General features: G+C 45.7%; 1 protein-coding gene across 2 annotated transcripts in view; it reads right to left on the minus strand.

The window, feature by feature from the left end:
• Positions 1-21,356, minus strand: part of TRERF1 (transcriptional regulating factor 1) — a 675,896-nt gene extending 654,540 nt beyond the window's left edge. Inside the window, exon 1 of one of the 2 annotated variants that reach the window (XM_069233961.1) lies at positions 21,157-21,356. The gene's annotated coding sequence lies outside the window, so the exon portion shown is untranslated. The remainder of the gene's footprint in view (positions 1-21,156) is intronic. The other variant, XM_069233962.1, reaches the window with a different exon arrangement.
• Between the last annotated feature and the right edge of the window lie 3,798 nt (positions 21,357-25,154).

Consider the following 25,154-nt stretch of genomic DNA (forward strand, 5'->3'; position numbering starts at 1 on the left):
ACAATGTTTTCACTTTGTTCAAACCCTGCACATAAGAGGTATGTATGCACTGTAAAACTATCAGATGTGTTAGTCTGCCCCAGTAATTACACAAATAACAATTTAAATACTACTATTTTGCTTTATTTCTTTCATAACACTACTTTTCCCAACGCAGGGTGTCCAAGCGCTTTACATCATACATACACATTATTATTATTCCCTGAGATATACTGGGCACACAAAGATCTCTTCAGCAGATACATTAACCCCAAAAGATATTTTAAAATGCAGACATTGCAACCAATTAAGCAGAACTGCTTTCCTGCCACATTTCTCCTTTATGCCAATTTCTTTGTGGCAGAGCCTCTAAAAAAATAAATGTATAAATTGATTTTGTGTCAGGATTACGTAACATTTTTGGCACAACCCCAAAGCAAAATCTAATTTGTTAAATATAGTAATGTGCTCAAATGTACTCTCGATAGACCTGCTAAACATATGTCTTGAGGTTTTAAGAACTGGTACAACTTCCTGTGAGGTCATGGGTTGTGATGCCAAGAGTAATGTTAAGTACCATGGTGTCTTGCGTTGTGATGTCAGACAAGTTATTTATCTTTGGTAGCGATATATCTGGTAGAGACATATTCTAGTTGCAGATTCCTTACTTTTGAATTTCCCCGGGTGTCAGACTGGATCCGGAGATTTTTTCTTCGAGCAGTACCCCTGTGCGCCATTAGGTTGCATCGGTCGGCTCGGCGTTGCCGTGATGACGTTGCGGTTGTATATAGGCAAAACCCCAGCGTGCTTACGCCAGTTTCTTTTCACGACTTTCCAGGCCAGTAGCGCGGAGCCATGAAGAACACTGAGAACAACACTGAGAATGGTGCGCCAAAACTAGGGAAGTACCTGTCCTTATAAATCAGTTTGCATGGCGGGGAGGATGGGCAGTCTGTAAGGAATCTGCAACTAGAATATGTCTCTATCAGATATATCGTTACCGAAGGTAAGTAACTTGTACATCTAATAGAGACTTCTAGTTGCAGATTCCTTTCCTTTGAATAGATACCCGAGCAATACCATCTGGTGGGCTGCAAACTAAGATCACACCAAAAAGTCCTGCCGGACCGAACGGCCAAAATAGCCATTCCTGCGGACCTGACTGTCCAGTCTTTAGTGATTGGTGAATGTATGTAGGGATGCCCACGTTACGGCCTGACAGATATCCAGGACTGGAACTCCACGTGCTAACGCCGTGGTAGCAGCAGTTTCTCTGGTTGAATGAGCACGCAAACCCTCAGGGGGTTGTTTTTTTCGCCAAAGCATAGCACATCTTTATGCAGAAGACTACCCATCGTGAGATGGTCCTCTTCTGCACCGCCTTCCCCTTCTTCACACCCACATATCCCACAAAGAGTTGATTGTCCACCTGAAAATCTTTGGTACGAGCTAGATAGAACACCAACGTACTTTTTGGATACAGACGGCAAAGTCTCTCCTCCTCATGAGACGGATGTGGGGGTGCGTAAAATTTAGGCAGGGTGATGGATGGGCCTACATGAAAAGGCGTTACCACTTTGGGAAGAAAGGAAGCCCTGGAACAAAGCACCACTTTGTCAGGATGCACTGCTAGGAATGGTGGCTTCGAAGAAAGAGCCTGAAGCTCACTTACTCTGAGAGCAGAGATGATGGCAATCAAGAAAGCGGTCTTAAGGGTCAAGGACTGTAAAGGACAGTTGTGGAGCAGGCTTGAGAGGAGCACACATGAGGTATGTGAGGACCAAGTTCAAATCCCACTGGGGCATGATGAATGGGATGGGAGGAAACATATGAGTGAGGCCTTTAAGAAACCTCCCAACAATGGGAGATTTGAAGAGAGAAGGTTGGTCTGGTAGCCTTAAGAAGGCAGAGATGGCAGACAAATAACCCTTGAGGGTGTTGTAATGATATTTGTGTTTTGATCACTGACTCCACGTTGCACTTAGCCTAGCAGCACACTGTCACATAAGTGACCACCAGCTTCATTATGCCTATTGACTTTATTTTATCATTAGCCACTGCCACGTTAAAAGCTGCAGGTATTTTTCCATGATACAATGTGCTTCTTGCTCATGTTTTTATTCTGCATGTTCTTTCTCGCCAAGGGCTTAGGCTGATAAGATTGTACTAGGACGGCAGGGAAAGGTTTTGTTTTGATCGAGGGCACCTTGAGATTTTGGCCAATTCCCAACATGTTCTTTTCAAAGCTGACCTAAGGTAACCAGCATTTTTTAAATAATAATCTTAAGCAGTGGGAGACAGTTTCTAGAATTCTCCTCTCTTGTTTGTTAAATATGAGACCCAGGTTGACGGTGGGGATATTCAAAGACTTCAATCAAGATTGAGACGTTGAATGTCTGATATATTTCCCATGAGGGTAGATCTCTCTTTCTCATTGCAGTCAAACCCGGATCAATAACTTGCTGGCATGAGAAGGATGAAGCACCAGATAGGCCCCATGGTGATGAATTTTTATTAATTATTTGCTTTGCATTGTGTATGAATATATATGTCTATGTAGGTATTTGTATCTTTGCATGTATAAATTTGCTGTGTATATGGCAGTGGAGAATCATTTGTACATGTTTTCTTTTTATTGCTGTGACCATTTTTAAACATGTGCTTTCAGCATGCTAATCTCCTTTACGAACCTTGCGAAGTGATTTAATAAATGTCTTCTTTAGACTAAGAAGGGGCATTCCAGAAATTCTTGTCAGTGCATGAGTGTTTCAGCTCAGTGATTAGTGAAGCAAAACAAGTGCCCACAACAGAGCCCTGCTAAACAAGAGAGAGAATAAAAAAGAGAACCTCTGAGAGAGGTACAGAGAAGGGATCAACAGATTTGTTGATACACCATGCCACAAATTTATTCCAACGACAAGCGTAAACTGTTTTGGTGGAGGGATGCGTGGCTGCCAAGATGACACTACAGGCTTCGGGTGGAAGGTCAAAAGCTGTCAACTGTCGCCGCTCAATCTCCACGCAATGAGGCGGAGACTGGACAGGTTTGGGTCGATAACCGTCCACTGCTGATGGGAGACAAGATCCTCACAAAGGGGCAGTCTGATCGGATGATCAATGGCCTAGCTAAAGAGCACGGGATACAAGACTCTTCGTGCCTAGTCCGGAGCGACCAAGATTATTTAGGCCCGGTCTTGCCTGATCTTTTTCGGAACTCTGGGCAGAAGTGGTATTAGCGGGAAGGCATACAGGAGGCCTGAGTTCGACTCGTGACAAAAAGCGTTGTCGAGTAAGTGCCACCTAGGAAACTCCAACACGCAAAACACCTGACATTGCGCGTTCACTGTGGAGGCAAACAGATCTAACCAAGGCTGTCCCCACTGCTGAAAGAGACATTGCACCACCTCCGGATGGAGACGCCATTCGTGATCGACTATGCATCGACGGCTGAGTTTGCAAGTGCCACCTTGGAAACTCCAACACACAAAACAAATGCCCTGCCATTCCAGCCATGTCCAGAAGTGAATAGCCTCTTGACAAAGGGTTCACGACCCCACTCCACCCTGCTTGTTGCAAAACCACATGGCGGTGGTGTTGTCGGTGAACACCTGTACTACTTTTCCTTTGAGACAGGGAAGAACTGATTTCAATGCAAGTCGGATCACCTGGAGCTCCAAAAGGCTGATGTGGAGTCCAGACTCCACCGCAGACCAGAGACCTCTGATTTCCGCCTCTCCCATGTGGCCGCCCCATCCCAGGAGTGATGCATCTATCACTACTGTGAGATCTGGTTGGGGAAGGGAGAGGGATCTGCCACTGACCCAATCTGAATTCGACAACCACCACTGCAGGTCTTTCGCAGTTCCCTCTGCCCAGAGCAGCTCCGATGAAAGGGAGCGCGTAAGAGAGAGTCAGGTGTGACTTTGGCACATTGATAGTGAACCCCAGCGAATACGGGAGGTTCGTAGTAGTCTGGAGGTGGGAGACAACTTTCTGGGGCATGTCTGCCTTCAACAGCCAGTAGTCGAGGTAGGAAAAGACTGGGACCCCTAACCTGCACAGCTGAGCTGCAACCACTACCATCACTTTTGTGAAGACCTGAGGAGCACCGGTAAGGCCAAAGGGGAGCACGGTGAACTGAAAGTGCTTGTGACCTACCACGAATCGTAGGTAACGTCTCTGGGCCGGCAGGACAGGAATATGGAAACAGGCGTCCTGCAAGTCCAACTCAACCATCCAGTCTCCAGGAGTCCAGGGCAAACGGAATAGGCATCGAGCGACGGCGTTCCGGCTCTGGGTCGCTAGGAATGTGTATAGGGTCGATGTCAATTGTGGGCCCAATAAGCGCAGAGAGTGTTGACATCTGACCCAATGCCAGGGAAGGTCACATTGGCACGACCGGCGTCGGGATGCATCGTGAGGTGCCCTCCAGACCCGAAGGCTCCAGGGATGGGTCAGACTGCCCAAATGTGAGGCGCATGAGCTCATAGAACTCCTTAAGTTGGGTTGGGGTAGGTCCGGCTCCCGGAAATTCGGGGAGGTGCGGAGCGGACCCAAACTGAGGCTCCGAGGACGGAGGCCTAGAGTGTTGACGCTCTTCCTGCGTTGTGTCATGCAAGCGACAGGCCGAAGTTGAAGAATGTTTCGCCTTCCTAGACTTCTTATTCTTACCCGAATGTCCAGATGTCGTGGACAAAGAAGAATGGTGGTGACTCCGTGTTAGGTCTCCTGACCTTCTACTTGAACGGGACCGGGAACGACACAGAGCTTCAGGGACCGCTCCCTCAAAGCTTTTGGGTTCATGGCCCGAAACTTGGAGCACGACTTCGGGTTGTGGTCGCGCTCTAAACACCAGAGATACAGGAGATGCGGATCCGTCACTGACATCATGCAGTGGCAGGACTCGCAGACCTTAAGTCCGGTCTTATGGGACATCCCTCGACGCACCAAAGCTCGTCAAAAACGAATTAGACAAAATGTCGCAGCTAGTCAAAAAATGACTGGGGTAGCTCTTCTCCGGATCTGTGTGTAGGCTGGCACGGAAAGAAACTAACTGACATCAGTGCGCCGGGTGGTGCCTATACACGACCGCAATGTCATCACAGTGGCCACAAAGCCAACGACACCCGCATAGTTGACCGACGCCACCTAACGGCATGCAGGGGTTCTGCTGGAAGAAAAAATCTCCGGATGCAGTCTGACGCCTGGGGAGATTCAAATGTAAGGAATCTGCAACTAGAAGTCTCTATCAGATATTTGCATACTGCATAACTTGGTTAGCCCCCCCACTTCTATTTTTAGGACTTGTGCCCAGAGAATTTGGGCCTAGGATCACACCATTTAGTGAAATAGGGAAGACGAGATTTTACCTTTTCATACTATACAATTTAGCTACTAGAAAGGTATCTCTAACATTACACGTAATGTTTTTCATCTAAGTAGCAAAGGGTTAGATTACAGCGTGGCTAACAGGGAGAAGCCAAGCTTAGTTTTGGTCAGTTTTGCCTAGGGATTTTTAGTTATGTTGTTGTTATATACTTAGGGCCAGATGTATGAAAGCTTTTTGCATTCGCAAACGGTGCGAATGCAAAAAGCCATTTCAGAATGTATTAAAGGTATTCTGAAAGCAATTTTAAGGAATCCCTAAAATAGCGATTCCTTAAAATTGTGACCCTGTTGAGAGAGTCGCAAATTGCTAGCTGCAAAGAACGTGGTTGAAGAAAAAGGGTGCTGCCCGGGCCCAGGAAGGACCAGGATGTCCCCACTTGGGAGAGGAGACAGAGGGGGCCCTCAGCAACACAGGGAGCCCACGCACAAGAAGGCAGCACCCACAGAAGTCCTTGAACACAGGATTACTGTTTTGGAGAGGGGAGGCAGGATTTACCTCCTCCAAATTTGGACAGTTGGACCACTGGACAGTCTGGGTCACTTGGGTCCACTACCTGTGTTCCAGGGGCCACGCTCGTCAGGATGAGAGGGGTCCCAGAGTACCGGTGACGCTGAAGTTTGGTGCCTGCTGGAGCAGGGGAGAAGATTCTGTCAACTCACAGGAGACTTCGTCGCGGCTCCCAGTGCAGGATGAAGGCAGGCAGCCCCCAAAGCATGCACTACCAGGAAACAGTCGAGAAATCCGGCAGGATTAGGCGCTACAATGTCGCTGGTAGTCTTCTTGTTACTTTGTTGCAGTTTTGCAGGCGTCCTGGAGCAGTCAGCGGTCGATCCTTGGCAGAAGTCGAAGAGAGAGGTGCAGAGGATCTCTGGTGAATTCTTGCAGGTCGTTATCTGAGGAAAAGCCCACTGGAGAGACCCTAAATAGCCCTCACAGGAAGATTGGCCACCTAGTCAGGTAAGCACCTATCAGGAGGGGTCTCTGACGTCACCTGCTGGCACTGGCGACTCAGAGGCCTCCAGTGTGCCCTCATTCCTCTGGATTCAAGATGGCAGAGGTCTTTGACACACTGGAGGAGCTCTGGGCACCACCCCTGGGGTGGTGATGGACAGGGGAGTGGTCACTCCCCTTTCCTTAGTCCAGTTTCGTGCCAGAGCAAGGACTGGGGGTTCCCTGAACCGGTGTAGACTGGCTTATGCAAGGAGGGCACCATCTGTGCCCTTCAAAGCATTTCCAGAGGCTGGGGGAGGCTACTCCTCCCCAGCCCTTAACAAATATTTCAAAAAGAGAGAGGGTGTAACACCCTCTTTCAGAAGAAATTCTTTGTTCTGCCTTCCTGGGACTGGGCTATCCAGACCCCAGGAGGGCAACACCCTGTCTGTGGGCTGGCAGCAGCGGTAGCTGCAAAGAAAACCCCAGAGAGCTGGTTTGGCAGTACCCAGGGTCCATAGTGGAGCCCCGGAGATGCATGGGATTGGCACCCCAATACCAGATTTGGCATGGAGGGACAATTCCATGATCTTAGACATGCTACATGGCCATATTCGGAGTTACCATTGTGAAGCTATATATAGGTATTGACCTATATGTAGTGCACGTGCGTAATGGCGTCCCCGCACTCACAAAGTCCAGAAAAATTGCCCTGAACTATGTGGGGGCACCTTTGCTAGTGAAAGGGTGCCCTCACACTTAGTAACTTTGCACCTAACCTTCACTAAGTGAGGGTTAGACATATAGGTGACTTATACGTTACTTAAGTGCAGTGTAAAATGGCTGTAAAATAACGTGTGCATTATTTCACGCAGGCTGCAGTGGCAGTCCTGTGTAAGATTTGTCTGAGCTCCCTATGGGTGGCAAAAGAAATGCTGTAGCCCATAGGAATCTCATGGAACCCCAATACCCTGGGTACCTAGGTACCACATACTAGGAAATTATAAGGGTGTTCCAGTGTGCCAAATCGAATTGGTAAAAAGGGTCACTAGCCTATAGTGACAATTTTAAAGGCAGAAAGAGCATAAGCACTGAGGTTCTGATTAGCAGAGCCTCAGTGACACAGTTAGTCACTACACAGGTACACAAATTCAGGCCACAACCTATGAGCACTTGGGTCCTGGGTAGCAGGATCCCAGTGAGACAGGCAAAAACAAACTTACATACATAAAAATGGGGGTAACATGCCAGGCAAGATGGTACTTTCCTACATATATCTATCTATCAATAGATATACCTATCTATATAGATGTTTTGATGCCATAAAATAGCGCAGAAGGTTTAATTGTCTACTGAAAGGATAAACACTGTATTATATGTGTATAGCTGAGTGGATTAGTAAAGCCAGCCATTACCTGAGCTAGAATACAAATGAAATGTATGTGCGAGGGGGGCTATGGAGAGATGAAATGCACTTTTGGTGGGTGGTAGTGAGGGAATCGGAGGGGGAGGTAATTGGAATGGGAGAACCAATAATGATTGTTGGACTGGGCGCTTGAGGCGCTAAAGACTGCGACACTTGTTAGGCGACAAGGTGATATAATAGTGTGCCTTTTTTTGGTTTTTTGAGTGTCTTGAGAGAACATGCTGATTGAGGGAAGAAGAGAAGGTAAAGTGACCTCTACTGTTGCAGGTATCACACACACACCCACCATCAATTTTGTGATTGTCTACATAGGCTAGTGTTTTAGAGAGACAATTTAGCCAGTAGCAGAGATGGCATCTCATTGGATGACTGCTGCTCAAGCCCCAACTCGGAGGGATAGGGCAATGGCGCAGACTTTCAGTCGGAGGAGTCCCATTCGATAACTCCTCTTCCAGTGATTATAAGGGAGGTGATGAGGACAGTCCTGCTGTCCCTTTGCAAGCAAAGTCTGTGCAGCGGGACAATAGAGGGTTAGCCCAACCTAGAGAGCAGGTGTATATGGCGGCAAGCACAGAGAGAGTGCTCTCTTGGGAGCTCCCCAATTTAGTTCAGCCCCAAATTCCACTGCCCAAATCATACTGTGGAGAGATCAAAATTATCTATCACAAAACAACCTGGTTTTGTAAGGCAGGCACCTGCGTTTTTGGTCCTGGGCTCGGAAGCCATATAGGGAACCTACCAAACCCAGACATTTCTGGAAACTAGACATCCAGGGGAGTCCACAGAGGTGTGACTTGTATGGATTCCCCAAAGGTTTCTTACCCAGAATACCCTGCAAAGCTGAAATGTTGAATAAAAACTCTTTTTCTTGCATCTCTGTCACACAAACTACAGGAATATGCTGGGATCCACAAAATTCCTACCACCCAGTGTTTCCCCACCAGTCTTGATAAAAGCACTACCCCACCTGAGTGCCTGTACCTAGTGCCTGCATCTGGAATGGATCACCGCAGGGTCAACAGTTGCCCTCATGTAAGGACCAACATTGATCGTTGTGTGATGTATTCCTGAGACGGGCACTAGGCCTGCCCACACAAGCGAGGTATCATTCTTATCGGGAAACTTGGGGGAACGCTGGGAGGAAGGAAATTTGTGGCTCCTCTCATATTCCAGAACTTTCTATCACCAAAATGTGAGGACATAGTGGGTTTTTTTTGCCAAATATTGATGTTTGCAAAGGATTTGGGGTAACAGAACCTGGTGAAAGCCCCACAAGTCACCCCATCTTGGATTCCCCTAGATGTCTAGTTTAAAAAAATGCACAAGTGTGGTAGGTTTCCTTAGGTGCCGGCTGAGCTAGAGGCCAAACTCCACAGCTAGGCACTTTGCAAAAAAACAGCTCTGTTTTCTTTGGGAAGATGTGATGTGTCCATGTTGTCTTTTGGGACATTTCCAGATGCCGGTACTAGGCCCCCCCACGCAAGTGAGGTACCATTTTTATCAGGAGAATTGGGGGAAAGCTGGAGGGAAGGAAATTTATGGGTCCTCTCAGAACTTTCCATCATCGAGATGTGAGGAAAAACTGTTTTGGGGACAAATGTTGAGGTTTGCAAAGGATTCTGGGTAAAAGAACGTAGCGACACCCCCACAAGTCACCCCACCTTGGATTCCCCTAGGTTTCTAGCTTTCAAAAATGCACAGGTTTGGTAGGTTTTCCTAGGTGCCGGCTGAGCTAGAGATCAAAATCCACAGCTAGGCACTTTCCAAAAAACACATCAGTTTTCAATGTAAAAATGTCATGTGTCCATGTTGGGCTTCCTGTCGCGGGCATTAGGCCTACTCACGCAAGTGAGGTACCATTTTTATCGGGAGACTTGGGGAAACACAGACTAGCAGAGCAAGTGTTATTGCCCCTTATCTTTCTCTACATGTTTTCCTTCCAAATGTAAGACAGTGTGTAAAAAAACACATCTATTTGAGAAATGCCCTGTAATTCACATGCTAGTACGGGCACCTCGGAATTCAGAGATGTGCAAAAAAACACTGCTTCTCAACACCTTATCTGGTGCCTATTTTGGAAAATACTAAGGTTTTCTTGATACCTATTTTTCACTCTTTATATTTCAGCAAATGAATTGCTGTATACCCAGTATAGAATGAAAACTCACTGCAAGGTGCAGCTCAATTATTGGCTCTGGGTACATAGGGTTCTTGATGAACCTAAAAGCACTATATACCCCCGGAATCAGAACAGTCCAGCAGAAACAACGGTACATTGCTTTAAAAAATCTGACATTGCAGGAAAAAGGTCACAGAGTAAAACATGGAGAAAAATTGCTGGTTTTTTTCACCTCAATTTCAATGTACAGCTTTCCGGGATCCAGCATTAGTTTCACACCCATTTCTGTCACTAACTGGAAGGAGGACGAAAACACACAAAAATAGTAAAAATGGGGTATGTCCAGATAAAATGCCAAAATTGTGTTTAAAAAATTTGGTTTTCTGATTCAAGTCTGCCTGTTCCTGAAAGCTGGGAAGATGGTGATTTTAGCACCACAAACCCTTTGTTGATGCCATTTTCAGGGGAAAACCCACAAGCCTTCTTCTGCAGCCCTTTTTTCCCATTAGTTTTTAGAAAAACAATTTTTTTGCTGTATATTGGCTAATTTCTTGGTCTCTTCCAAGGTAACCCACAAACTGTGGGTACCTTTAGAATCCCTAGGACGTTGGAAAAAAGGACACAAATTTGGCGAGGATGGCTTATGTGGACAAAAAGTTATGAAGGCCTAAGCGCAAACTACCCAAAATAGCCATAAAAGGACTCAGCACTGGGGTTGGGAAAGCCCAGCAGTTAAGGGGCTAAGCATGTTTAAGTATATTGAAGTATATTATCTTTTCTGTTTTTAACATTCTCGTTTGACTTGTATTATAATTTTTTTAATTAATTTTCAATTTTTATGAGTAGAGACGGAAAAAATGGCAAATAAAGAATAACTCTTACATAAGGATACAATGGTAAAAGTCAGGGCCGCTGGTATTATTGTGTTGCAGGATAGAGGGATATTAGGTGGCAGGGTTGACTAAGTTATGCAGCAAGAAGTGGAAAGTATGCGGCACAATGTGACACATTTTGTGATAGTATTTCATTATTTTGTCATTTTTACACTTGTTAACACTCTCTTGGCTTAGGTTGTACCTCATTAGTACCAACTTAATACCTAAATATAGCAACAAGCAAAAGAAAGGTGAGCAGTCAACTTTTGCAAAGTGCTCCAAAGGCAAGGCAAGCCCATCTACGCCCGTCCGCACCTGGACCGCGCCCAGTGTCCCAGACCCTGGATCTTGCACCACCCACCGATAAGACACTAAGACCCTCCATGCTCTGAACCCTGGACGACGGAGCAACTGTGTAGGAAAATGCCACTGCTGGCAGGGTCACCCCCCACTTTTTGCCTAAAGTTGATGCCAGCTTTAATTGGAAGTGTGCTGGGACACTGCTAATCAAGCCCAGCACCAGTGTTCTTGCCCTAAAACTGTACCTTTGTTTCCACAATTGGCATAGCCCTGGAACACAGACAAGTCCCTTGCACAAGGTACCCCGGGTGGGAAGGTCCCTAAGGGCTGCAGCATGTATTATGCCACCTTTAGGGACCCCCTCACTCAGTACGTGCACACTGCCTTGCAGCTTGTGTGTGCTAGCGGGGAGAAAAGACTAAGTCGACATGGCACTCCCCTCAGGGTGCCATGCCCATAAACCACTGCCTGTGGCATAGGTAAGCCACCCCTCTAGCAGGCCTTACAGCCCTAAGGCAGGGTGCACTATACCACAGGTGAGGGCACAGCTGCATGAACTCTATGCCCCTACAGTGTCTAAGTCAATTCTTAGATATTGTAAGTGCAGGGTTGCCATACTGAGTATCTGGTCTGGGAGTTTGTCATTATGAACTCCACAGCATCATAATGGCTACACTGAATACTGGGATGTTTGGTATCAAACTTCTCAGCACAATAAACCCACACTGATGCCAGTGTGGGGTTTATTGAAATATGCACACAGAGGGCATCTTAGAGATGCCCCCTGTATGTTAGCCCAACTGCTAGTGTAAGGCTGACCGGGCTATGCCAGCCTGCCACTTCCAGACGAGGTTCTGACCACATGGGGTGAGTGCTTTTGTGCTCTCTGTGGACAGAAACAAAGTCTGTCCTGCGTGGAGGTGCTTCACACCTCCCCTTGCAGGCTCAAGCCTGGTGTTACAGTGCCCCAGGGCACTCCAGCCAGTGGAGATGCCTTCCTCCCTGGACAAGTCCCAACTTTTAGCGGCACGTCCAGAGGGATAATGAGAAAAACAAGAACTTGGACACAATTGGGCTCAAGCAACTGGTTACTTCACCAATGCACACCGCCGGACATACTCTCAGCCCCCTTTTCTCCGCCATCAGCAACGTCACCATCAGCGACTCAACTCGGCTACACTGGACTGGCCGCCACTGCATCCATTTTTCCATCTCCATGCCCACAGCGCACAGCGTACAGCCACTTAACACGCCCCGCCTACAGAAAATGGAACCAGATCTCGGAGGAGCAACTCACCAGCACCCTCAGCAACTCTCCTCCCCCGACACAACAGATGCCAACACCTCAGCCCAGAACCTCCGCAAATGGATCACCATTTGAGCTGACACACTGGCCCCTCTGTGAACGACTACAGGGAAACACTCCTCCAAAAAAGCCAGCAGGTTCACCCCAGCACTCCAGGAATTAAAGCGCTCATGCAGGAGGCTGGGTTAGAAGTGGAGAAACTGCAAATCCCCTGAAGCCTGAAAAACTTCAAAGCCGCCACAAGATCCCACCACAGCCTGATCAGGTTTACCAGGGAGGATGCCCTGCAGGACCGCATCAACTCCACCTCTCACAACACTAAAGAACTTTTCAACGTCATCAAAGAATTTACCAAACCACAAGCCAAGACCACCGACATCCTCCATCTCACGAGCTCTGCGACAGACTGGCCACCTTCTTCCGAAGGAAGATCAAGGACATTTATGACATTTTCAGACCCCAACACTTGTTGAACCCACTAACTACACCCCGCCAGGATCAGCCGAACCCCCTCGACTCCTGCACACCTGGACTCCCCTCACGATGGACGACACCCTCTCCACCATGAGCAGCATCCACTCTAGAGCCCCGACCAACCCCTTCCCACACTACATTTTCAACAAGGCCAGCGCCGTGATCGTGCCAGAACTCTGCAAGACCATCAACTGCTCCCTAGAAGCAGCAACCGACACCGAGGACTAGAATCATGCCAAGATTCGCCCTTTCTAAAGAAACCCACAGCCAACCCAACCAACCTCAAGAACTACCACCCCATCTCACTGCTACCCTTCCCAGCTAAAGTCACCAAGAATGCAATCAACACTCAGCTACGACAACACATCGAGGACAACAGCATCCTGGACATCTCCCAATCAGAACCAACCACAGCACCGAAACTGCCCTGCTTGCAGAGGACATTCGCTACCCCCCTTGACCAATGACAGACAGCAGCCCTCATCCTACTCGACCTCTCAGCCGCCTTCGATACAGTATCCCACTGTAGACTATGAGCCATGCTCCACGCAGCAGGCATACGAGGCAAGGCCCTTCAATGTATTCACTCCTTCCAGACAGGCAGAACACAGAAAGTCAGCCTCCTGCCCCACCAGTCAGAACCCACCGACATCAGCTGCGGAGTACCCCATGGATTGTCGCTGAGCCCCACGATGTTCAATATCTACATGATCCCACTCACCCTCATCGTCAGAAACTACAGGATGAATATCATCTCCTACACTGATCCTCTCCCTGACCAAGAACCCATCAACAGCCAGGAAGAATTTTATAGACAGGATGGAAGCAGTAGCCACCTGGATGAGGGAAAGCTGCCTCAGATTGAACTCTGACAAAACAGAGATCCTAGTCCTGGGACCCTCACCATCGACCTGAGACGACACCTAGTGGTCCTCAACACTCAGCAAACGCCCCCACCCTTACCAACCACGCACACAACCTTGGCGTCATCCTCGACTCACGCTCACAAGGCCAGGCAGGTCAACTCCATCGCCTCCACCTGCTTCCACACCCTCCGGCTTCTATGAAAAATAGTCAGATGGATACCAACCGACTGTTGGAAAACCATGACACACACCCTTATCACAAGCAGACTTGACTACAGCAACGCCCTCTATGCTGGAACCTCCAAGAAGAACCTGAACAAGCTACAACACATCCAGAATGCCACAGGCAGACTTGTCCTAGATCTCCCCCGCCGAGAACACATCACGGAACACCTGAAGAACCTCCACTGGCTCACCGTCAAGAAGAGGATCAATTTCAGACTCATCATACATGCCTTCAGAGCCCTCCACAACGACAGACCCAACTACCTCAAAAACCGCATCAACTGGTACTCCCCTCCCAGACACCTCTGCTCGTCCCGACAGTCACTCGCCAACTTACCCCGAATAAAGAATTCCTCGGACATGGCTCTTCGAGTGATCTCTGAAGTCCCCCTTAGCGCCTTGAGCTCCTATGGGTGAGTAGTACGCTATACAAGACTGTAATTGATTGATTTATTGACTGACCGTGCACCAACATGTGTTTCTGACCTTTTAGTAACTTTTGAACCTTTTGAGATGGAATCTATTTTTTTTAAATCTGCAGATTATGCAGCAGATGATGGATTTTGTGGCAAATGTAGTAAATCCATAATTATGCGAAAAACACTGCAGCAAACAATTGCATAACTCCAGTGGGCCTAATGATACCCAATCAGGGCATCAGCAATACAGTATTCGTATCAATACAATTGCATAAATCTGCACACATTTGATAATGTTACAGGACAAGACAATAAGTGCTGTCCATGCCCATAAGAGCGTGTGTAAAAGGCCCTAAAAAAGCAAGGTACAGTGTGGCTGTCACAGTGGTTAGATGGCATATTGTATTCTAGTCTGTCATATCTCTGAGGAGTGGCAGCATTTATTTCATGAGCATTGAATCCTTACGCTGATGTGTGGGTCAGGCAAGAGAAGGTTGATGGTGCAACATTCTTATCTTCAGCATTGTGGAATAAAAACGTACATAGCAGACCTCAGATGTCTTTGGGCCTCAAAGAAGGAAGGGTTAACTCTGTATATATTTTAATCTGTGCTACAGAGGACAAGATCTCTTAGTCAATCTTCTGACGTGTATCATAATCAGCTCATCATGAATGTTCCATTTCACACAGAGCCCCTCCAAGTGATGTAGGGGTGGCAGACAGTGCACAGGTCTGGGAGAAGTGGGTGTGTAGGTTCAGTGTGCAGGTTCACCAAGCTTTGCATGAGGTTATAAATTTCAGTACCCAGTTCTTAATATAAGGGATAAAGTACCCTAAGTTAAGGATATTGCAAATCACAGAGGAGTTCTATAAGCATATAAAGGAACGAGGCTGAAGGCTGAGTTCAGAAGGCTGAAGCGGTCTGGTTTGCTAAAGGCATTTAAGGGGCATTTGGAAAGCTGTCCTGGGAATGTATTCCACCCATTGCTTACCTTTGGCTTTGTTATTTGTAACTCACATTTGCTTGGTTTCTATTTCTTAGCTGTATTTGATTTAGGCTGTCCAGCTTGAGTTTGTCCCTCCAGTAGAGCACCTCTTGTTTACTGTATCCTTCCACCAGTGTTTTTATTTCTTTAAACAGGCCATTAAATATTGTTCTTATCTTGTCTCACTTGCTGTGCATTCAAAGACCAAGGTCAAATGACAGGCTCTGTCTTCCTATGGAGCTTGGTGTTTATCTTTTATTCTCTGGCTTCAAAGTGAGAGGACTTGTATGACAATCATGCTGGCTACATGGAGTGTGGTGGAGGAAAGCTTTAGGATGCCACACAACAAACTTTAAATGTCTGTAAATGAAATGTGCAGATACTTAAGAATATAAGTGTAGTTGGAACAAATATTTTAAGATGATCAAAACAAATCAATACACTAGGTAATGACATTTCCACGCATTTAAATGTGTGTGCTGTATACGTTTATCAATAAAACGGTATGTCTTTGCAAATGTAATGGTCATTTCAATTGAAATTATGCTGCCTGTAATGGAAGTGTGCTACCACACTATGCATACTCCACTTTATGTCACTCCACTCTACTCTACACCATTCCACGCCACTGCAATCCACTCTGCACCTTTCGACTCTACTCTGTACCACTCTACTCTACACCAATGCACTCTACCCTACTCCAGTCTAGGCCACTCCACTCTACACCACTGCAATCTATACCAATGCATTCTACACCACTCTACTATACACTACTGTACCTTAGTGCAGCACTCTACTCTAAGCCATTGCACTGTATGCCACTCTATTCTACTCTGCACCGCTGCACTCTATACCACTGCTCTCTACATCCTTCCACACCACTGCACTCTATGACCCTCTTGCTCTGCAACACTGCAAACTACACCACTCTATTCTACTCTGCACCACTGTACTCTACGCCACCCTATGCGACTGCACTCTACACCACTATCCTTTATGAAACTCTACACTGCAACAGTGCAGTTTGCCACTGAACTCTGCATTAGTCTACTCTGCACCACTGCACTCTACTTGCCACCGCTCAACTCTGTGCCACTCTACTGCACTCTGCACCAATGCACTCTATGCCACTACACTCTATGCCACTCTACTCTGCATCACTGCACTCTACACCACTCTATCTTGCACCACTTCACTTTACCATGTACCACATCACCCTACGACACAGTACTGTGCACCACTGCAGTCTATGCTGTATCACTCCAAACTGCGGCCCTCTACTCTTCACCACTAGAGTAGTGAACTCTACTCTAACCCAGTGTACTCTACACCAATGCACTCTGCCCCACTTTACTAAACACCAATGCACTCTATGCCTATCTACTCTGCATCACTCTACGACACTTCACTCTACGACATTACAATCCATGATACTCCACTCCAACACTCTACTCCATCAAACTTTACTCCACTCTGTGCCACTATACAACACTTTACTCCTCTTGCCACACAACTGCCTCTACACCACTTTACTCCACTCTCTTCTATGACCCACTACTCCACTCTATGCCACTCCATGACTCTTTATGCCACTTTAATGTAGGATACTCTACTCCACGACACTCCATGCCACTGCACTATAAGACAATGTGCTATGCTCAACGACACCCTATTCAACTTTCTCTGTGCCATTCCATGTTACTTTATTCCACTCCACACCACTCTTCATTATGCCTCTCCACTCTACCCTACTCTATGACACTATTCCAGTCTACAACACTCTACTCACTCCTCGACACTCTATGCCGAACCAATCGACAACACTCTATGAGATGTCATTCTCCTTTATGCCATTAACTAATAGCTATGCTGAACAATAGCCATGCTAGTTTACAACATGGCTAAAGCACACTGGCAAAGCTAATAGCTCTGCATAGGTGAGACCTATTGGCTTTACCAATGTTTGTTTATAAAGTATGGAACTCTGAGGTAACTTGCAGTATTCTGATCTACGCCAACGGGTACAATAATCCATATAATACATGGTCACACCATCAACCTACCTACAAACGACCTACAACCTTAGTGCAACGGTTCCCAACCTTTGCTCTGTGGCCCCCCCAAGGATCTGTGACACATTCCCAGAGGACCTGCAGGCCTGGGCAAGCAGGAAGGCACTTCTCTAGCTGGGGCCTCTAGAAACACAGGCGTCTTTTATGTTTATTACTTGCCTTGTGCAACAGTTTTAAAAGCACTGCAAAGTTCCTTGTACATCCAGCAGCTTTCAGCAGCGGTGCCTCCTCCGCTAAGGGGAAGGAGTATCGCCCCACTTATTTTTCAGTGCAGAGCCAGGTAGAGGCGTGACTGGGCTGTGTCACAGGGAAGAGGAGTGGTATGTGCAGCATACGTGAGTGTGCATGATGGTTTGGCCGGCTGTCATAGGCTGGCCAAACAGACAAGTGCACTTAGCATTTCTCCACCCGGCTGTATTGCAGAGCCGGGTGGAGAACATGCACAGATTCCCACTCCCTGTCTGAGCGCCACACCAGGCCACTCAGACCAATCACGATGCTGCTGTCATGCTGGTTACAGCAGCACTGTGACTGGCTTAGGGAAGTCTGGGAGCCTCTGTGCTTCCAGGAGTCAGGAACAGAAGAGGACAGGGGAGAGACAGCAACCATACACAGATAAGTGTTCTTTTTTTCCCTTTTTATCCCCCCACCACGTTCCATAGCAGCCACCACTGGCTTTCGGGCAAAAGTAAAAGCGTCAAGATAACTCTGGTGATTACCTGCTGGAGAGAGGTAGGGGTTTTGTCTAGTGGCAGATTTGACTCATCTAAGGTAGCGCAGATGGTTAATATGCCTGCTTCAAAGAATGTGTATCATGAAAAGAACAGTATTTTATGTGCATAGCACAGTGGGTTACTACTTTTGTCACAGAGATTCTTTTGTTACTGTGCAGTTCATAAGTTACAATCAAAATCTAGCACAGTGAGATATGAACTGCCATCAAAGAGCTGCATGCAAACTGCATGGCACAAATTAGAAAGTTATGTTTTGTTTTTCCAGTCTTTCCATTTCCTTATGCTGCTAATAAAGATTTGCTTGTGTAGAAATACATTCATGTTATTAATGTCAATGCTAACCACTGTGTTATGTTCTCACTCCTGAGTTTGTGCTTCTATAGATCAAGCACTCTTAGAAAATGCCTACCAGTGTGGATGACATGTGAATCCTACACCCTGTAGTCCCCTGTAAAGTGTGCCAACACCCTACACTGGTATGAGAGGCGCAACAAAACAAATTAATTACATGTGACAGAGAGGCTGAGGAGAGATGACAGGCCCCTATGGTTTTACTTCCTTTCATCACCACATTTTTATGTGAAAAACCCTTCTCAGATGTTATGTATCTAAAAAATAGAAACAGAAATTACTTGGGAAATGTAGAATCTGACCTGGGATTCAGCTTTCCTAAATAAGACCAAACATTGAAAAGTTAGTTCTGTGCGATTCAGCGCCAACCTCCCCATTCAAATTTTTTGATTCTTGCCTATTTTTTAATATAAAATAATTATATCTTTAGTAATTCCAGTATTTTGTGTGAACTTGTTTGTGTATTTTTTTCGAATTACTGTTTTAAATGTTTGAAATTCAAGTAGTACAAATAGCTTGGTGGTCCCCGGCTTCCAGTAGTGATTCAGTGGGGGGTCCTCAGAAGTCAAAAGGTTGGGAACCACTGCCTTAGTGAGCAGCTTCTGTCATTGTAAACTATTGAAATAGAGCAGAAGAAAGAAAAGCAACATTCCATTTGTTGCTTTAAACAACTGCTTTAATTATGTTTTGTGACCTGACCTGCCTTTCTCCTTGGCTTCTGGCTCTGGCAGAAGGTATTGTGAGACAGAACTCGACTGTAATATTAGTTGAGTTCTGACATCTTTCTTTATAATCGGAGACTTGATGAATCAGAAGCAGCCGATTATATAGAAATGAATGACTGCCGTTTATACAGTGATTACAAAATCCCATGTGGCCTGTAACACCAGGAGCTTCTTCAGTGTAAATACTCACAGTTTTGACTGATATAGAGCTGAACTGCCCAAGATTGCACAGAGGAGTAGAAGTGTTATTAGAACTATGGCTTCAGAGCACAGTTTACAATTATTGTACCTGATCGCTTTTGATATCTCCAGTGCCGTTTTAATTTGCATGAGGAGAGGGTCATGATCAGTGCAGGGTACAAACCATATGTTTTTCCTTGTTTCCCTCCTACCTTCATTTGCTTGGTGCATGAAGATGCAAGGTTAATCAACATGTTTTTTCACATTTGGACTAAATACTTTGTGAATGTAAATAACAATAAAACATACTTTCGAATTGTGACAACATGCCTTCCTTTTTCCATATTTCACGTCCTAACCATGATTGTCTACATTTATCGGAGCCTGCATTTTGCAAACAATGGGTGATTTGCATAGGGTCAAATGAAAAGCCCCCAAGGCCGTCGCTGTACCCCCCTCCCCACACACCCCCAGAAATGTATTGTCTCCTACTCCCCTGAGCTCTTCTGCTCTTCTGCAGTTTACAGTTTCCACGCAAACAGATTTACGTACTCACCCACCCACTGCTATGACTACAACGTCCATCATCAACGTGAAGTGTTACAATCTCACTCCACGGTAAAGAAAATTCTGAAACATACCTGGCACTGATTGTAACGTACTTTGTGTGCACATGCAAAAAGCTGGGCTTTAAAACTACCACTAGGACCGTTCAGCTTCATACTGTGCGGTAAGAAGTATTCTGCTGCAGCGACAAAGTTCGCCTTTAATAGTTTGAAATACCCATACATAATACAACTTTCAAATTCACTACCTGGGCATTACTTTTTAATGTGCATTTACGTAACTCATTTATGCATGTACTAACCTTAGCAACATATGCGACCATGTGCCATTGTAAGCAACATGTAGGCCAATATCTATGTCCTTTCCTCACCTGGTATTGCGGCGTTTTTTCAACGAAGCCAGAGGTGCTGCAAGGTAGAACTTATTGTTTTCCCATTACACAGGGTATTAATTGTGTGCAATACCTGTCATCACGAGTACCTGGCGAAAGTTCGCAATGTCTCGAAGACCCACTCTAAATACGTAAGCATGAAATTAAGCACGGGCGTGCTTCATACCAAGACACATGTATATAGGTCATATCCACGTTCATAGGCTGCACACTAACCCAGGGAATTAGAAAGGGCGGATAGGACAGATGTGCAACTCCCGTATTAAAGATATCATTCTAAAGTGCCTTGCATCTTATACCGCAATCCACTAAAAGTATTAATTAACATTTAAACTACAAGTTATGGCATCATTTATTAGAAACGGCATACCATATGTCAGTAACTTCCGACTGCAATTAAGGAAAAAGAAGTCTTGCAGCAGAGAAGTGAGGCCGCGCCTAGTTCAGGGCACACCGAAAGCGTGCAAACATTTTTTATAAAGAGAAATCTATATCTCCTCTGAGAGTGACTCGACAGAAAATCTGTTAAATTTCCCCTGCGTATTAAACGTATGTGTAACAAGTGCACTATAGAAGACCTACACGTGACCCTGACAGAGGCGTTAGGGCGCTTTTCGCAAAATTATTATTTTACAGTTGCAGCAATCCTATTTTACTTTCTTGCATAACAAATTCTCTGCTAAAAATGGAAATAACGAAAGCTGCAAAAAAGAAACGATCCGCAGGAAATAACCTTACACCCAATGCGCACGCCCTACCCTAGAAATTAAGACAGGAAATAAATTACAAATGACAGCCCCCCCTGGCTGCACCACAGCGAGCACTTAATTAACGGTGGGTACCTGAAACATTCCCTGCACACTGGCTTCTCTTTTTAATCCCAGGTGTAAATCAAGCAAACAGCACGGATCGCTGTCCAAAAACTTGAAAAAAATGAAGAGGATAGTATCCCTCCGCCTAAATGTTATGGGCTGAAGTACAGAGAGGAAAAAACGTCTTGCGGAGCGCTCGCTGCAGGTCTGTGGAGCTGTCGAGCCAACTCAATAGCAGAGCCAGTTCCTGAAGTTGAAATGGAAGGCAGTGCCTGCAGATCGGATGTAACGCGAACGCTCATTGGCCGCCGCTGACAGATCTGGGTTGGGTGCAAGTGTGCCTGTGCTGCATTGGCACATCCGAGTTTCCTGCTCTGCTTGTTCATTAACTACTGTCACTTTCTGCGTGCCCTGCAAACTGCCATTGCTTTTATTTAAAACGTGTACATTTTTATCGTGTTTGCTAGTGGAGGTGTTACCTTAAACAAATGGCAGCCGGTCGTGATGCTGGGGTCAGAATTTGCTTTTTATGTCATTAAAAGCATTGTGAATGTTGGCATGACAATCAATTTTATGTCACGGATGTTGAGTTTTCGAGAGAGTTTTTTTTTAATTTAGCACTCATTTAACATAATTGCCATGAGACACTTAAATTAGCTTATCAAAAACCATAAATGTACGTGACATTTCTTCTTGGCTCTCAAGCTTTGACAATTCTTAGCAATGAGAATTGATTAACCTGTGATGACATCAAAGGATGCGATTTCACATGCCCTTTGACATCAGTTCTTATGCCCATACTATTTTACGAGAAGTGTTCTCTTCACCCACCCCTAAGCGATCTCTACAATAACGTTCCAATTCGTGCTGTTGATAACGCGTCCCGACCTAGGTACTTTACTTGCAAGGGCACTCTTTTTAGGCCGATGAACCTTTGGGCTCTGACTGGGGACACCTCAAGACGAGATATTTATTCCGCATTTCAATCACTAGATTAATAACCTCATCAATATTCACAATAACGAATCAACCAAATTAGTTAATTGCATTAATAAGAATTTAAACACAACATAACCTTTCAGTCATGAATAACCACACTCGATTTAGTAAGATTTATTAGATTTATTCCCTATTAGTTACACTCTACTAGCAAGTTTATTAGTCTTAATACCAGAAAACACATTAACAATATCACAATGTGGCAACTTGAATATGACTTAAGCAAAGCAAAGATCATGAACATTAGAACAAAGCACGACATCAACATGAATTAACTTTAGCAGAGTAGCATTAATACGTTATTCAACAAAGCAAAGATCCAGTCATTTGTCTATTTGCACCCAATGTCGGTGAACTCCTCAACTATCCTCAAATTAGCATCAGCATGTTGGGCTTCATGCAAAACAATTTGGTAACACAAATTCGAAAAACATCTAACTATGGTCTCTATCAAAGAGCAGTTGGTACCTAGAAAGAAAAGGCAAACAGACAATTAGAATTTCATTATCATATAGTTACCCTCCGTAATGGGCAGCATACAGAATCAGTCTTCGTCCTCAGGACAGAGGTCGATTCGCCATCAGCCCGGACAGAACAGCAAAGTCTCAGCAAAATAGGGTAAGTAGAAATACTTCCCTCATAAGGAAGAGAAGCAAGTATCGGGTAAGGTGATGTAGGAAGAATAGGAATACATCACATACAAACAAACATAAGTTCCCAAATCCCAATACAAACATTTTAGGCTAGATAGTAGTAAACCAATGTAATTAGTGAAAGGCTTAATACATGACATGTTAAAAAAAAGACAGACTGTGGGTTCAATAGAAAAGGCAGGTCATATTTAGGACAAACAAACACTTATTACTTAGGAAACTTATATACATGCTGCATTGTTAAGTTAGCTGTGCTGAAACACACAAGAGGCCCGAGCCACATTAGAATGAGAGTTTTTCTTTAAAGCTGCACCAAAGCTGCTTTCAAAATGTTCACTTAGCATGAACAGGGTGGAACAGGAGGGTGTATCCTTCCTTAGCACAGGGGTCCTAAAAACCACAAGTCATTCATATCGTGTTAAGGGGAACTGTGTAAGGGTCAGATAAGTATTTGCAAGGCAGGGCTACCATGAGCAGCACGCATCATATAGGGGGTCATTCTAACCCTGGCGGTCCGAGACCGCCAGGGCTAAAATGACGGAAGCACTGCCAACAGGCTGGCGGTGCTTCCCTGCCCATTCTGACCGCGGCGGTAAAGCCGCGGTCAGAAAACCGGGTCCGGCGGTTTCCCGCCGGATTTCCCCCGGCTGGGCGAATCCGCCATGGCGGCGCTGCAAGCAGCGCCGCCATGGGGATTCTGACCCCCTTACTGCCAGCCTGTTTCTGGCGGTTTACACCGCCAGGAAGAGGCTGGCGGTAACGGGTGTCTAGGGGCCCCTGGGGGCCCCTGCACTGCCCATGCCACTGGCCATGCCCATGCCACTGGCATGGGCAGTGCAGGGGCCCCCTAACAGGGCCCCAGCCTGCTTTTCACTGTCTGCCTAGCAGACAGTGAAAAGCGCGACGGGTGCAACTGCACCCGTCGCACACCTGCAACACCACCGGCTCCATTCGGAGCCGGCTTCAGTGTTGCAGGCCCCCTTCCCGCTGGGCCGGCGGGCGCTAACAATGTTAGCGCTCGCCAGCCCAGCGGGAAGGTTGAAATGGCACCAGCGGTCTTTTGACCGCGGTGCGGCCAAATGGCGGTTCCCGCCAGGCGGGCGGCAACCGCTGCCCGCCGGGGTCAGAATGACCCCCATAATCTCTTGTTGTGCAGAAAGATAGATATGGTGAATGACGTCAGTGTAACTTACCCACCCATGAGGCCAACAAGTGCATGTGCTTCTTTCCAGAGGCACCTCATTATTTTATCAGTACTGCTTGTAGTTGCTTACGTCAATGGTGAACTCTTCACCACAGTTTTTTGTGTTTTTTCCAGTATAAATGCTGCTGGTGTTTGAACCAGAACTTTGAACTTCAGTCATGGCTTCTATGTTGAGACTGCCTGTTGTTCCCAGCTGAAAATCGATTAAACCTATATTATAGTGTCAAATTGATCTGTCTTATTTTATTAACAGATTTCCCTCTAACAAAGGCCAAAAGGGGTGAGGATGGTTTAAAGTATCAGTAGCAAGGACTAAATCAGAATATCAGAGCAACACTAGGAGTGTACCTGTAATGTCTCAGTAAGAGACATGAAAATGGCTGAGTAAGAGTGGCAGGATAAAGGCACGCAAATGGCTGATTTTTCCTTGTAACAACTTGTTAAATTGAATCTGCCAAACAAGTCTCTAATTCCTAATTGGTCCGTATTTGGTGCACCATTATCTCTATCCAATAGTCCGTTGATCACCTTACTAGAATTTTAATTTAAAACAGTTCTCATGCAGTTCATTGGCTCTTGTGATTTACGTCTTCAACGGGTAGAATGTCAGGTAGAAAAAGTAACACTCCGTGCTTTAGTCAGTAGCTCCATTGTCTTTACCAGTTTAGGCGACCTTGTACCTGTTGCAAATTACACTGTTGCATTCAGCAAGAATGTCTCCTTGAGCAAGTCGGGTCTCATGAGAAAGAATTTACTACGGTTACACATCTCTAGCTTCTGGAAAAGTACAGCTTTATGTCCTTCAGCAAGACAGCACATCGCATGTTAGAAAAACACATTTAATATGAGGCTAGGCAGCCAGGCCCAGACCCTTGATAACTAAGGCCTAATGATTAATTCAACAAAACCTTAACATCTAACTCTTAATACTAAAACAGAATCATACATCAGTACATTAATAATTCATTATTAATCAATTCCAATAATCATCGTATACATTGGTGGCTACTCCCCGTGGGCACATTCCAAACGCGTATGTTAATATTAGTCTGTCACATTTTCTATGTAGCTTCATTACACATTATTTTGCAAGCAGTTCATGTTAATTTTTTATTATAAAAGCTACACTCCAACAAGCCCTCCTCTGATGACTCTTGTCATCACACAAATCC

This window comes from Pleurodeles waltl, chromosome 5, assembly GCF_031143425.1.
Source record: "Pleurodeles waltl isolate 20211129_DDA chromosome 5, aPleWal1.hap1.20221129, whole genome shotgun sequence".
Classification (NCBI taxonomy): domain Eukaryota; kingdom Metazoa; phylum Chordata; class Amphibia; order Caudata; family Salamandridae; genus Pleurodeles; species Pleurodeles waltl.